The 12,483-nt window shown below is 37.1% G+C and overlaps 1 protein-coding gene across 4 annotated transcripts in view; it reads right to left on the reverse strand.

The window, feature by feature from the left end:
• The window catches only part of AFG2A (AFG2 AAA ATPase homolog A), a 352,856-nt gene that overhangs the window by 41,966 nt on the left and 298,407 nt on the right, over positions 1 to 12,483 (reverse strand). The gene's annotated exons all lie outside the window — the stretch shown is intronic.

Here is a 12,483-nt window from a genome sequence, read left to right on the forward strand (position 1 = left end):
TAAGGCTCAGCTCTTTCAGATATCCTGAAAAGAACATGTACTACTTCTTTCCAGAAGAAACTGGAGAATTTTTAGTGTGGTAAACCCAGTACCTTTCATAAAAATGAAATTGTATCCATTCAGTTTTTCATTCATCAAATGCTTATTAAAGCATAAACTGTGGGCCAGGCACATTAGCTTTATTTGATTAATCTATTCATTCAAGGATTTTGAAGCTTTAACACTGTTTTCAAAGGCATTATATCTGGAAAACTGAAATGTTTTTCTGATCATTACAGAAGGGTGAGTATTAAAATAATGGAGAACACCCTTTAAGACTACGTTGAGTTATAATTAACATACCATATAGACTAATTCCTTGTGATAGTGAATGTCAGAAACTAAGAAAAACCTACAACAGAAGCTTAACTTTGGCAAAAAAAATGTACGAACAAGTCATCTACACAGATAGGTTCTGAGCTAACCAGTAATTATATAAAGCCAGGTGACTAAGGGATTACCTGTCACCTCAGTATATTCAATTTTACTTTCTTGTCTAGAAAACAGTATTAATTCACAGTAAAAAAAAAAAAAAAAAAATTCCATAAATATATGACTATTCACATATATACAGCTGCTCCTTTCTATTTATGCTATACCAAAAAAAACCAAACCTGTTGCTGTTAAGTCGATTCCAACAATTAGCAACCCTATACGACTGAGTAGAACTGCCCCATAGGGTTTCCAAGGGATGGCTGGTGGATTTGAACTGTCGACATTTTGGTTAGCAGCCAAGCTCTTAACCACTGTGCTACCAGGGCTCCATTATGCCAAACCTGTTGCTGTCGAGTTGATTCTGACTCATAGTGACCCTGCAGCCTGGTGTTAATTAGAATTTTACGTATTAAACGATCCCACCCAGACCCTATACCGTCAACAAAATGAAGAGAAATGAAAACTAGTCTTAATGATCATCTACATTAAGAAGATCCTTAAGCACCTCAAACTCAGTATGTTTACATTTTTAAATATTATTTTTTTAAAAACGGGGATCAGATTATACTATGTGTTATACTATGCATAATATACCAAAACAAACAAACAAACAAACAAAACCTGTTGCTCTCAAGTCGATTCTGACTCATAGCGACCCTGTAGGACAGAGTAGAACTGCCCCATAGGGTTTCCAAGGAGCAACTGGTGGATTCAAACTGCCAACCTTTTGGTTAGCAGCCAAACTTTTTAACGGCTGCACCATCAAGGCTTCCATGCATAATATACAGTAGAACCTAACCCTAAGGCAGCTCATTAAGTGTGGCTTGTCTAATACTATGGGTCAAATAAAAGACTCATAGAATAGACTCAAGACGAGTCTTGGGATGATTGAATTCACGCCCCTTTCCAGCTGCGTACCTACAAAATTGTCTATATCCACAACCATCCCTACTTCTTTGCCAGCAATGTAACAGAAAAAGGTCCCCTTCCTTCAGCTGAAGGCCAAACCTTTCCTTGTGACCATCCTATCCCTGCTGTGATCTTCCTTCATCAGTTATCCTCTTTTTCATTTTTCTCTCTTGGATCTTTGTACTCTCCTCTCTCTACTGATTCTTCTCAGCCTATAAACATGCTCGAATCTTTCCCATTCTAACTTCACTCACCCAACCAATCTAATCTTTCTCCTACGTTTACCATTCAATCTTTTTTTTCCTAATATTTTAGTTATTTTGTTCTTGTTGAGAATATACACAGCAAAACACACACACCAATTCAACAGTTTCTGCATGTACAATTTAGTGATACTGATTACATTCTTTGAGTTGTGCAACAATTCTCACCCTCCTTTTCTGAGTTGTTCCTCCCTCAACATAAACTCACTACCCCTTAAAATTTCTACCTAACCTTTCATTCAATTTCTTGAAAGACATATCTTCAATAACCCCTCACTTTGCATTTTCACTTCAGTTCTTTACTACTCCTCACTACTCCACTGAAACGGATCTCAATGAAGTCACAAATGACTTGCATATTACTAAATTCAACAGACCTGAACCTCTCCACTGCATTTGGCACTGGTCTCTATTCTGCTAGCTTCTAGAATCCCTATCTCTCCAATCATTTCTGTCCTGTTTCCTGTGTTCCTCTCTTAAATGTTGGTGTTCTAAGGTTCTTTCTTGGACCCATTACTCTTATAAACTCTACCCATGTAATCTCCTTTATTCTCTTGGCTTCGCCTATCAATTTATATATACAACTACCAATTGATAACACCTCTTCTTAGACAGAAGTTCTCGTTGTCAAAAGTTCTTAACACTGAAACATGTCCCGAATGAGATTACTTTTTTTCTTAAATCGGCCTATATTTTTTCTCTCTCACTTGATGGTACTAACACCACTCAAAGTAGTCACCTGAGAGGCACCTTTAATTATTCTTTATCATCTCCCTAATTACTAACTAAAATAAGAAGAATGGGGACTATACCACGGCCTGCCAAAAGTACAAACAAATCTATCTTAGAAGAAGTAGAGCCACAATGCTCATTAGAAGAGAGGATGGTGAGACTTCGTCTCACATACTATGGACATGTTATTGGAAGGGACTAGTCCCTGGAGAAGGACATCGTGCTTGGTAGAGTACAGGGTCAGTGAAAAAGAAGACCCTCAACGAGATGAATTGGCACAGTGGCTGCAACAATGGGCTCAAGCATAACGATTGTGAGGATGACGCAGGATTAGGCAGTGTTTCGTTCTGCTATACGAAGGGTTGCTGTAAGTCAGAACAGACTCAACAGCACCTAACAATAACAGTAAGAATAAGTTATATTAGATATACTCAGTTTAAGAAGGCAGAGCAGTATCTAATACATTTTGGAAAGAGTTCTATCTTAATTATTTAATACCTAAGTAATTTAGTGCTTAAAATTGAAGTGCTTACAATTGCAACTATCTGGAAAACTGAACTATTGAGAATAGTATGTATGTTACCTAACTGTTCTAAAAACCTTGAGTTTTACTGCAGAATTGTTTTCTGGGCACTTAAAGTAAGTAGAAAATTAGGAATCAAAATACTGAAATTCTTGACTTTAAGTCTTATATTCATTGCACTGACTGATGTTTACCCTGAGAGAATAAAGTGCTAGTTTTCCTTAATAGTTTATAGCTAAAAGATTACTTGATGTACTTATTTTCTATTTAAAAGACATTAACACTAACCATCTTTTGTAAAAAGAATTAAAAAGGCAGTTAAAATCTGTTTAATCATTATGAAACATACAATGGCTATACATTGTTATTTCTGCCATGTTGCTATTGGTCAAAGCAAAGTCACCATGTCAGTCCACCTTCAGTGGGTAGAGAAATAGACTCCATTGCTTGATGGGTAGAATTAAAATATTATGACCATGTTTTTAAATCTACCACACACAAAGTATTCATTATGTATTGTTAATATTATATCCACTATATTTATTTGCTAATTTAAAATTTGTTGAGTTCTTTCGTCATTAAATTGTAAATGTGTTTTGTTTTATAGTTAATTTAGGAGCTATATGAAGAGGGAGTTTGTGATTATGGTTACGTTTGTCCATATTTAAGTAAATATAAAAAAAATCTAAGGCAATATTGAGTTTATAAAAATGTTTGTTTTCTTTCTTTAAAAAGGCTAGTACATTATTCAAATTTAAGAAATATTATCACAAATTAAATATGATAATTTCTTAATTACAGAATTGTGTATCTGCTTAGAAGATTAGAAAATGTGAGTAAAACCATATAAATGCTCTCAAAAGCAAGACAACCTCTGAATAACTTTGCTTAATAAATGTTTATTGAACATGTGCTATATGTAAGATGCATAATTTGATAGGATTTTTTCCTTCACTTTTCCCTAAAATTATCTTTCTAAATTAAGTAATGCATGCACACGTGGTTAAAAAAATATAATAGTAAATAACAGGTTATAATAAAAAGTAGGAGTCCCCTATTCTTCTCTAGCCACTCTCACTCCATTACCCAGACTAAAGACTTTTGCCAATTTTTTATGTTTGATTTTTCTAGAGGTTGCCTTCCTATCTTTAAATCTTGATTTATCAGCTTCAGACGTTATCTATTAATGTCTTATGATACATGTGGATTTAGCTTACTTATACCTCCCCTTTCCTTTTGTTACCTTGTAACATTAAACAATATGCTTTAACTTCTATTCTTTGTTCTATCAACTATAGACAGCATATTTTGATTCCTTACTTCGTATGATTAGGATATTAATGCTATTTTCTTCAGTGTACTTCTCTGTCCCCTTCCTCTTCCCAACTTTATTATTATTAATATTGATAACCTTTACCTTCTGTTTTGTAACAGAATAGTTAAACTTTGTCTACAGATTGATTCTAAAAGTGAAAAATCAATAAAGAACATTTAAGTATATCATCTAACTACTCCCCCTCCCCAGCCACATGCACATACTTTTAATATTCTTTTCCTTTTTCAGATGTTTTAGTTCTTCTGGCATCAAATTATAATACCTACTCTATGGAACCCCTCTCCGTCTTCGCTCAGACCTCCCTCCTGGAATGCTACATTGTCCAGCTCTGTATGTCCTGACTGCTCTCTAGGTCTGCAGCACAGGTCTCATCCTAAGACTTGCCATTATTACTCTGCCCATGTCTTCCTAATGACTGGATTACTCCCTTCTTTAGCTAGCAGACAATCTTCAGTATCACTTCGTAAAAAACAATACACGTGAGTCCCCTCTAGGATATTAGGAGATGCCTTTGTTCAACACTCGCACGTGTTTCAAAGTTTGGCTGGGCATATAAGGCTGGTTTAACAATCACTAGCCTCAAGGTGTCAAAGAATATCATGCACTGTCAGTGCCTTTGTCTACTTCTGTCCCCCACCTTCTGCTCATTGAAAACATTTAAAGCCATTCTAAAGAAATAATGACTATCCAAGGAAAATTAGAACTTAAAAACACAGGCTTTGAAGTTATCCATATCTGGGTTTAAACTCTGATTCCACTAGTTATTAATTGTGGGACCCTGACAGAATACTTTAAGCTACAATTTCCTCTTCTATGAGTATACTAAATTGTACCTCATAAGGTTGTTGTATGAAATTAGAGAACTTATGTAAAGTATGTATTATCATGTCTAGCAGTAGTAACTGCTCAACAAAATGGCAGCAAATATTACTAATACTATTAATTAATTAATTAAAATTAACTGTTTAATATTATTAATATACTGCTGAGTGTGCAATGAAGGCCAACAGAAATCTGATGGCAATGAGTTTATCTATAATTTCTTCCAACAAAAACCCAGTCTATCATTGACAACTGAATTCAAGCGGCAGTCACTGTGAGGGATCTAGGGTGTTTCTGTGTCCCGTGCCCTCTGAGCTCCTGCAGGTGGATATACCCTCCTTCTGGCAGTAATTCGTTTCTGACTCCTGAAGCTCCTGCTCTGCTGCAGTGTTTTCCCAGAGAATAACGGGGTCTGCTGAGTGGTGATGTGATGTGAGATGACTGTAAGCAAAGCAACCCAAAGCAAAATTATCACAGTCATGTAACATCTCATGTTGGGACCTGAGGGGGAATGATATTGGCAGAGAGCATAAAGACGTGAGGGGTGTAAGTTCGTAAGTTCATAATGCAGTTGTACTTAACCAAGTTTTGCAAATAGCAAAAACCTAAAGGTGGACTTTATGTGTATTTAGTAAGGAAAGGCCCAGTGAGCTCACCTTGGTTATTTTCATTACGTCTATATACACAGAGAACAGTTGTCTGTCAACAGCCATCTTTGAAAACGGAAAGCAAAACATTTTCTAGCAGACAGAAGCTCAATAGTGTCACTCTGACAACTGGTATTATCTGAGCATAAAGAGTGAGTGATGAAATTTTGTACCGCCTTTGCTGACTGTAGAAGCATTTATAAGTTGATGGGAAAGATCACTCTTGCCACCTCCTCAAAGAATATCACCATGCACTACTGATTATTCTAAACCTTTCAAAACTCACATAAGTAAATCTTATTCACATTCCAATGAGCAAACCAGAATTACCAACATTATTTTGGGGCATGAAAAAACAAAAACAAAAACAATGACATATTAGGAATAATACCCAGGGCAGAGTGTTAACTGTAAGATCAGCATGACTTGCCCATATAAGGTACAAATGACAAACGAAAAACTTAAATTTAATCAAATGTGTGTACGTCACAGTTTCATCAAGTGAACAGTGAGTCTCTACTACCCAGGGAACTCTGCTCTCATGGTGAATAAGCCAGCTAGAAATCAAAGGAGCACAGGAGGAAAGCTTAACCCAGAGGATCAGGACATCCTTCAAGCCGTAATTCCTTGCATGAAAAGCCCTATAAAATGAAGCTAGCAGGCAAGGCCATGGAGATGAACACTGCGTAACTCAGGGGTGATATTCACATGAACTCCCCCTGGAGCTGTGCCCCTGCTGACAGAAATACATCAGTGCCCTTAAACTATTGATAACAAAACCAAAAACCAAAAAACCAAAGCTGTTGCCATCGAGTTGAACTCATAGCAACCCTACAGAATAGAGCAGAACTGCCCCATAGAGTTTCCAAGGAGTGTCTGGTGGATTCGAACTGCAGCTATAGCACTTAATCACTATGCCACCAGGATTTCCTTTGACAACAAAAGGATCCTAATTTAATTAAAGCAAAAAAAACAAATAAAAAAAAAACAGACGGTGATACAAAAGAATTGAAGAACATCTTCTCAAGCCATTCCAACTATTATTTTTTTTACTAAGTTGGGTAGTTACAGTCCCTGGGTGCAAATGGCTTGCTCTCAGCTACTAACCGAAAGGTTGGTGGTTCAAACCCACCCATCAGCGCTATGGAAGACAGGCCTGGTGATTCACTTCCATGAAAATGACAGCCAAGAAAACCTATGGAGCAATTCTATTCTGTAATACATGGGGGCACCATGAGTCAGAATTGACTCGAAGGCTACACGTTTGGGTTTTTGATTTTGGGTAGTCACAATTTGTCCTTTAAGGTATGTCTGTGTAACGTGTTGGCCTTGAAAGTAGCTCCTGATTGAGGGGCTTTTCTGGAGTGCTACCCCCACAGTTAGTCTCCTGCACTGCGTGCTTCAGCAGCTGCAAGGATACCATCAGCCCTGCTAAATTTGGATACATCTTGTTACATGGACATAACTCCATGGTTCTGCTTCTTCACAGATGTGAAGACCAAGTGATAAAAATGATGGAGTGGTGTTGATTTGCAGATGCAACCCACCTTTCATTGTCTTCAAGATAAAAATATATCCTCGGAGTTGAAATGCTAATCTGTGTACCCGCTTCTTAGGTTGAGCATAAGAAGATAATCACACCTCTAGCTATGATTCAGAGGGCTCTTCTAATTGTACTTTGATCAAGCTTCAGATTAAATAATTTACCTGCCAACATATACACTTGCCCAAGGTTTTAATTCTCAAAATTATAGTTAAGAATATAAAAGGTAGAGTTAAAATGTTATTTTCCTGTTTCAATTTCATCAGTTATGTCTTCTGTATTATCTTAGTAGAAGAACTTAAAAGGTATGAGTGAATGGGAAAACAACCTGAACTTAAATTCTTTCAGCACACAGCATACAAGATTTATAGCTATTTCTTCATTATAAGCCTTACAACTAAATATTAAATATTAAACATTAACTAATTCATAAAATGTTTGGTTAGGAACTACCCTTCCCCAGGGGTAGTAAAGGCAACGAAGCTGGCATTTTTAATATTCACCAATGATAAATCATTGTTCGGACTGAATAGTTACTGCCATGCTCTACTACTGACTCTTCTACATTTTTATGGCTGATTCAATTCTATGTAACAATACTGACCACAGTATGTAAAAAATCAAATTCACACAGCATTAAGTTATCTGTTCTTATCCTTTAACCTCGTCTTCTAGTTTTATTTACTAGAAAAGATTTTATCTGGAAAGCTATTTAAAACTATAAATCTTTCAACAGTTTCTTTTACAGAGGAGACATGGGAAAAAGGAAAGGACAGCATTAAGAAGGACAAAGGATATGTTACAAGGAGCACTTGAAATGCAGGTTCTCTCACCCAAAATGCAGTCCTGTTTGCCTCAGCTCATGCTTACAAGGGATAAAAAACACTAATTTCAAACTTCCAAATGTCAGGAGTATAAAAACTGGAGGTTCCCACTTTACTTGAAACAGAAGCAAAGACATGTTAATTAAAAAGAAGCTGTTACATCCAGATAGGTGCAGACTTGTCAGGATGGAATATTACTGCCTGCCTCTCACTACACACATATACAACCTCACTATGTCAACAATGCCACAGTAATGTTCTGCTTCTGTGAGTTCATGAAACTAATGGGTACTCATGTTCTTATTCTCAGAAATAAGAGTGAATTAAGCCATGTGTTCAGCAGCATTTTTATCTGGAGCAATAGTTTTTAAACTGCTTTACAGAGTCTCCTAGGTGTCTTAAGGCCACTGCATTGAGAGGAGGGAGAGGTATGTATGTGGGACAGGCCTCCGACCAAAGCCCATCCAGTCTCATCTCTTTTATATAACGGGCTTCCCACTTACTGTTTGGTTTGAGGAAGGGAAAAAGGTTCTGCTACTAAAACCTTTTGGAAACTAGCATTAAAAGTGATAGAAAAGGCTAACACTGAATTCGAAAATAAGGTTTTCATGGAGAAACATAACTCTTGATTAGAATGAAGAGGTGGAGAGAACAAATACATGATCACTTCTTCAGGCAGTATATAGCTTTTATAATTTCTAAGTGTACCTGATATAATCTTCACCTACTAGTCTTTCTTATTATTTATTTTCATTTGAAAATACAGCATCAAATAGTGACAACTTGATGAGAATCAGTTTTCCTTCTCTATTAAAAAAAAAAAAAACAAAAAAAAAACCCCAAACCCGTTGCCATCGAGTCTATTCTGACTCATAGCAACCCCATAGGACAGAGTAGAATTGCCCCACAGGGTTTCCAAGGAACGGCTCTGGTGGATTTGAACTGCAGACCTTTTGGTTAGCAGTGAAGCTCTTAACCACTGCATCACCAGGACTATGTTTATATAGAGAAGCCTAAAAATGTCTATTCTAGAACTTTGGTGAAGGTAAGACAGTACGTAATACTGGGGAAGCAAGCACCATCTGACCAAGTGAAAGTCACAGAAGCTTCATAAACACATCCAAACTCACACAGGGATCGAACTACTGGGCTGAGGGCTGGGGAGCATGGTCTCAGGCACATCTAGTACAACTGGCATAACATAGTTTATAAGGAACTACGGGGTCTTAAAAGCTTGTGAGTGGCCATCTAAGATACACTTAGTGGTCCCACACCGTCTGGAGCAAGGGAGGATGAAGAAAACCAAAGACACAAGGGAAAGATTAGTCCAAAGGACTAAGGGACAAGAATTAGTCCAAAGGACTAATGGACCACAACTACCACAGCCTTTACCATACTGAGTCCAGCACAACTAGATGGTGCCTGGCTACCACCACCAGCTGCCCTGACAGGGATCACAAGGGAGGGTCCTGGGCAGAGCTGGAGGAAAATGTGGAACAAAATTCTAACTCACAAAAAAAGACCAGACTTACTGGTCTAATGGAGATTGGAGAAACCCCAAGAGTATGGTCCCCAGACACCCTTTTAACTCAGTACTGAAGTCACTCCTGAGGTTCACCCTTCAGCCAAAGATTAGACAGGCCCAAAGAACAAACAAGAATACATGTAGCTCAACCATGTATAGGAGACTAAACAGGCACACCAGCCCAGGGGCAAGGACAAGGAGGCAGAAAGGAACAGGAATGCTGGATGAATGGTAATGGGGAATCCAAGGTCTAGAAGGGGACAGTGCTGATATCCACAGGGTTGGCAACTACCATCGAAAAACAATACGTGTATTATTTAATGAGAAACTAATTTGCTTTGCAAACCTTCACCTAAAGTGTGGGCATGCACACACACACGCACACACATACACACACAAGTTTATTCTGGGACTACTCTTCCATGTTATTCTGGGATTCCTTTCATTACTCTCCTGTGCTGAACTGCTTGTTTCCTGGATCCCATGTTTTTTCCTTATGTTTGGTGGAACGCATTTACTGGTAGTTTCCTAAAAAGGGGTACATGGAAGTAAACTTATTTTAGATCTTACATGTCTGAAATGTCTTTATTTCATTTTCACATTTGATTCTATAGTTCGATTGGAACTGTGCTCTAAGTTGGAAATCACTGCTCTCAGACACTAAAAGGTCTTAGGATCTTACGGATTTACTGCTTCTGTTGGGAAGTCTGTGGCAATCTAATTTTCCAGTCCTTTGTATGTGACAGACTTTTTTCTCTCCTTTTTCTGGTGCTGGACACTTGATAGAGCCTTTACTCTAGAAACTATGTTCTTCAATTCTTAGAAATTTTCTTAGTTTTCTCTCTTCTGGTTTCTGTGCTCTATCTGAGAGTCCTATTAGTCTGATGTCTCCATTTAACCAATTCTCATCTCTTTGTCTTTTTGTTTTACTGTCTGGGAGACTTCATCTTTTCTTATTCTTCTACTGCTTTTTTTATTTCTACCTGCATATGTTTATTACAATTAAGGATCAAATGAACATTTTTGTTTAAGAACCTCTTGTACTTGTTTCATGGCTGTAGTATCTCTCCTTAGGTCTCTTTTCATCTGTTCCTTCATTGTCTCTGTTCCCTGGTGTTTGTCTTAGACTGTCCTGCATGATCACCATATACTGGTGATCCCATGTTTTCTATTCATACTTGGTAATGAGTCACTAAAATACCAAGTGGAAATTATGTACATGAGGGAGGCTTGTTTTCACTAACATAATACTCCCAAATGTAAGTATCTGTAGTGTTATTTTCTTGTACTAACACCAGTTTCTCCAGAGAGCAATCTTCTAATCACCTGCCTGGTTGCCAGTATTATAGAAGAAAAGTAAAGTAGGGGGCTTGGCAGTCTTATCATGAAGTACGTAGATTTTAATACTTACTCTCTTTTTTTGGTTGGGCATGTCACCTCACCCCCATCACCAGACGGGCTTGGTATCTTGGCACTCAGAGCCTCTTTAGTTCAACTTCTCTGGAAAATAATGTTATGTTTTCTGCTGGGGATGATGCCCTGGCTGCGAGGAGTAAGGGAAGGAATCTGGGAGTCTATTTCCTCTTTGTAAAGGCTTGCAACAAATTCTGTTTTCAGCCCTGTCCTGTATTCTTTTCTTCAGAGGTGCCTAGTACTTTCTTTCCTGAGTTCTGTTGTAGCAATCAGCTTGTTTTTTATTGTTTTCTCCTCCCTACAGGTTTCGGCATTCTTTAACCTGCTTATTTATTGTTTTCCAGTTTCCAAAATCTTATTTATATTTTTCATCTGCTGTCATCTTCCTCCCCATTCTCTTTGTTTTTGTTGGTTTATGTCTTTCTTTACTTCCATTTTAGTAAAAGTTCAGAAAGCAGCAGAGGTAAATGTGTGTATACTAGTTACTGTGTTTAATCAGAAGTTCCATGAATTTGTTTAACAATGCTCAAAGTTTCTAAAAGTGATCCACAGGTTCAACAAACCATCTACCCTTGAGAAACAAAAATTCAACATACTGAGCCACCTACATGTAGAACCATACCAGCATGCTGCATCTTGTGGCCTGGACCTCAATTTATGAAGTACTCAAGTACTGTACTAAATAAAATTTTCTAAATATTTAACATTGAAATCAGTATGTCATAAAATAAATGTGTATATTAAAGTAGAAGTTTCTATACCCCAACACATGTACTCACTGTAAAGCTATTATTAATTTTATTATGTCTCTTACAAGTGATGGCATCAAGGATATAAGGTAGTACCTATCTGAAAGGGTTATTGTAAGATACAAATAAGATAATGCTTAAGTCTTAAATTAATATAGTGGCTAAGCGATACTAAATGCTTATATTTTACTTCGCTTACTAGTTTTTCCAATATACTCCTGCATGATGAAATATATGCCTATTCGTTTTCAGTTCTTCAAAAAGGAAGAGAAAGTGAACCATAGATTTTGTCACCCCAGACCTTTTCAGTCATTCTTAGCAGCTTTTAGTTCTCCTGCTATTTTTTTTCCTAGTCACAGATATTTTCACAGTAATGATGCTGTTAGCCTGGGAGATACTTTTTGAGAAAATACGATTTTTGGTGGGTTCATTATAAATTAATTAGTAAGAGAGACACTTCATACTGAGAGAGAGTGGAAGGCCTATCATCTTCAAAATTGTTAGTGCAACATCTGAAGTTCCAAATTTTATAAACTATGAAGTTTTATGGATAGACCTCTTAAGTTCTCAACATTGATAATATATGAAACTTTTTTTTTTTAATTTTATGACTTGGTGTGTTTGAAAGAGTCAGATCTGAACACAGACTGTTTAAAATAAAGAGGAGCAATGCAAGGTCACAGGAAAATATTTAAGATACCCAGGAGTAGGCGGATTGTTGTT

Source organism: Loxodonta africana, chromosome 5 (assembly GCF_030014295.1).
Source record: "Loxodonta africana isolate mLoxAfr1 chromosome 5, mLoxAfr1.hap2, whole genome shotgun sequence".
NCBI classification, from domain to species: Eukaryota; Metazoa; Chordata; class Mammalia; order Proboscidea; family Elephantidae; genus Loxodonta; species Loxodonta africana.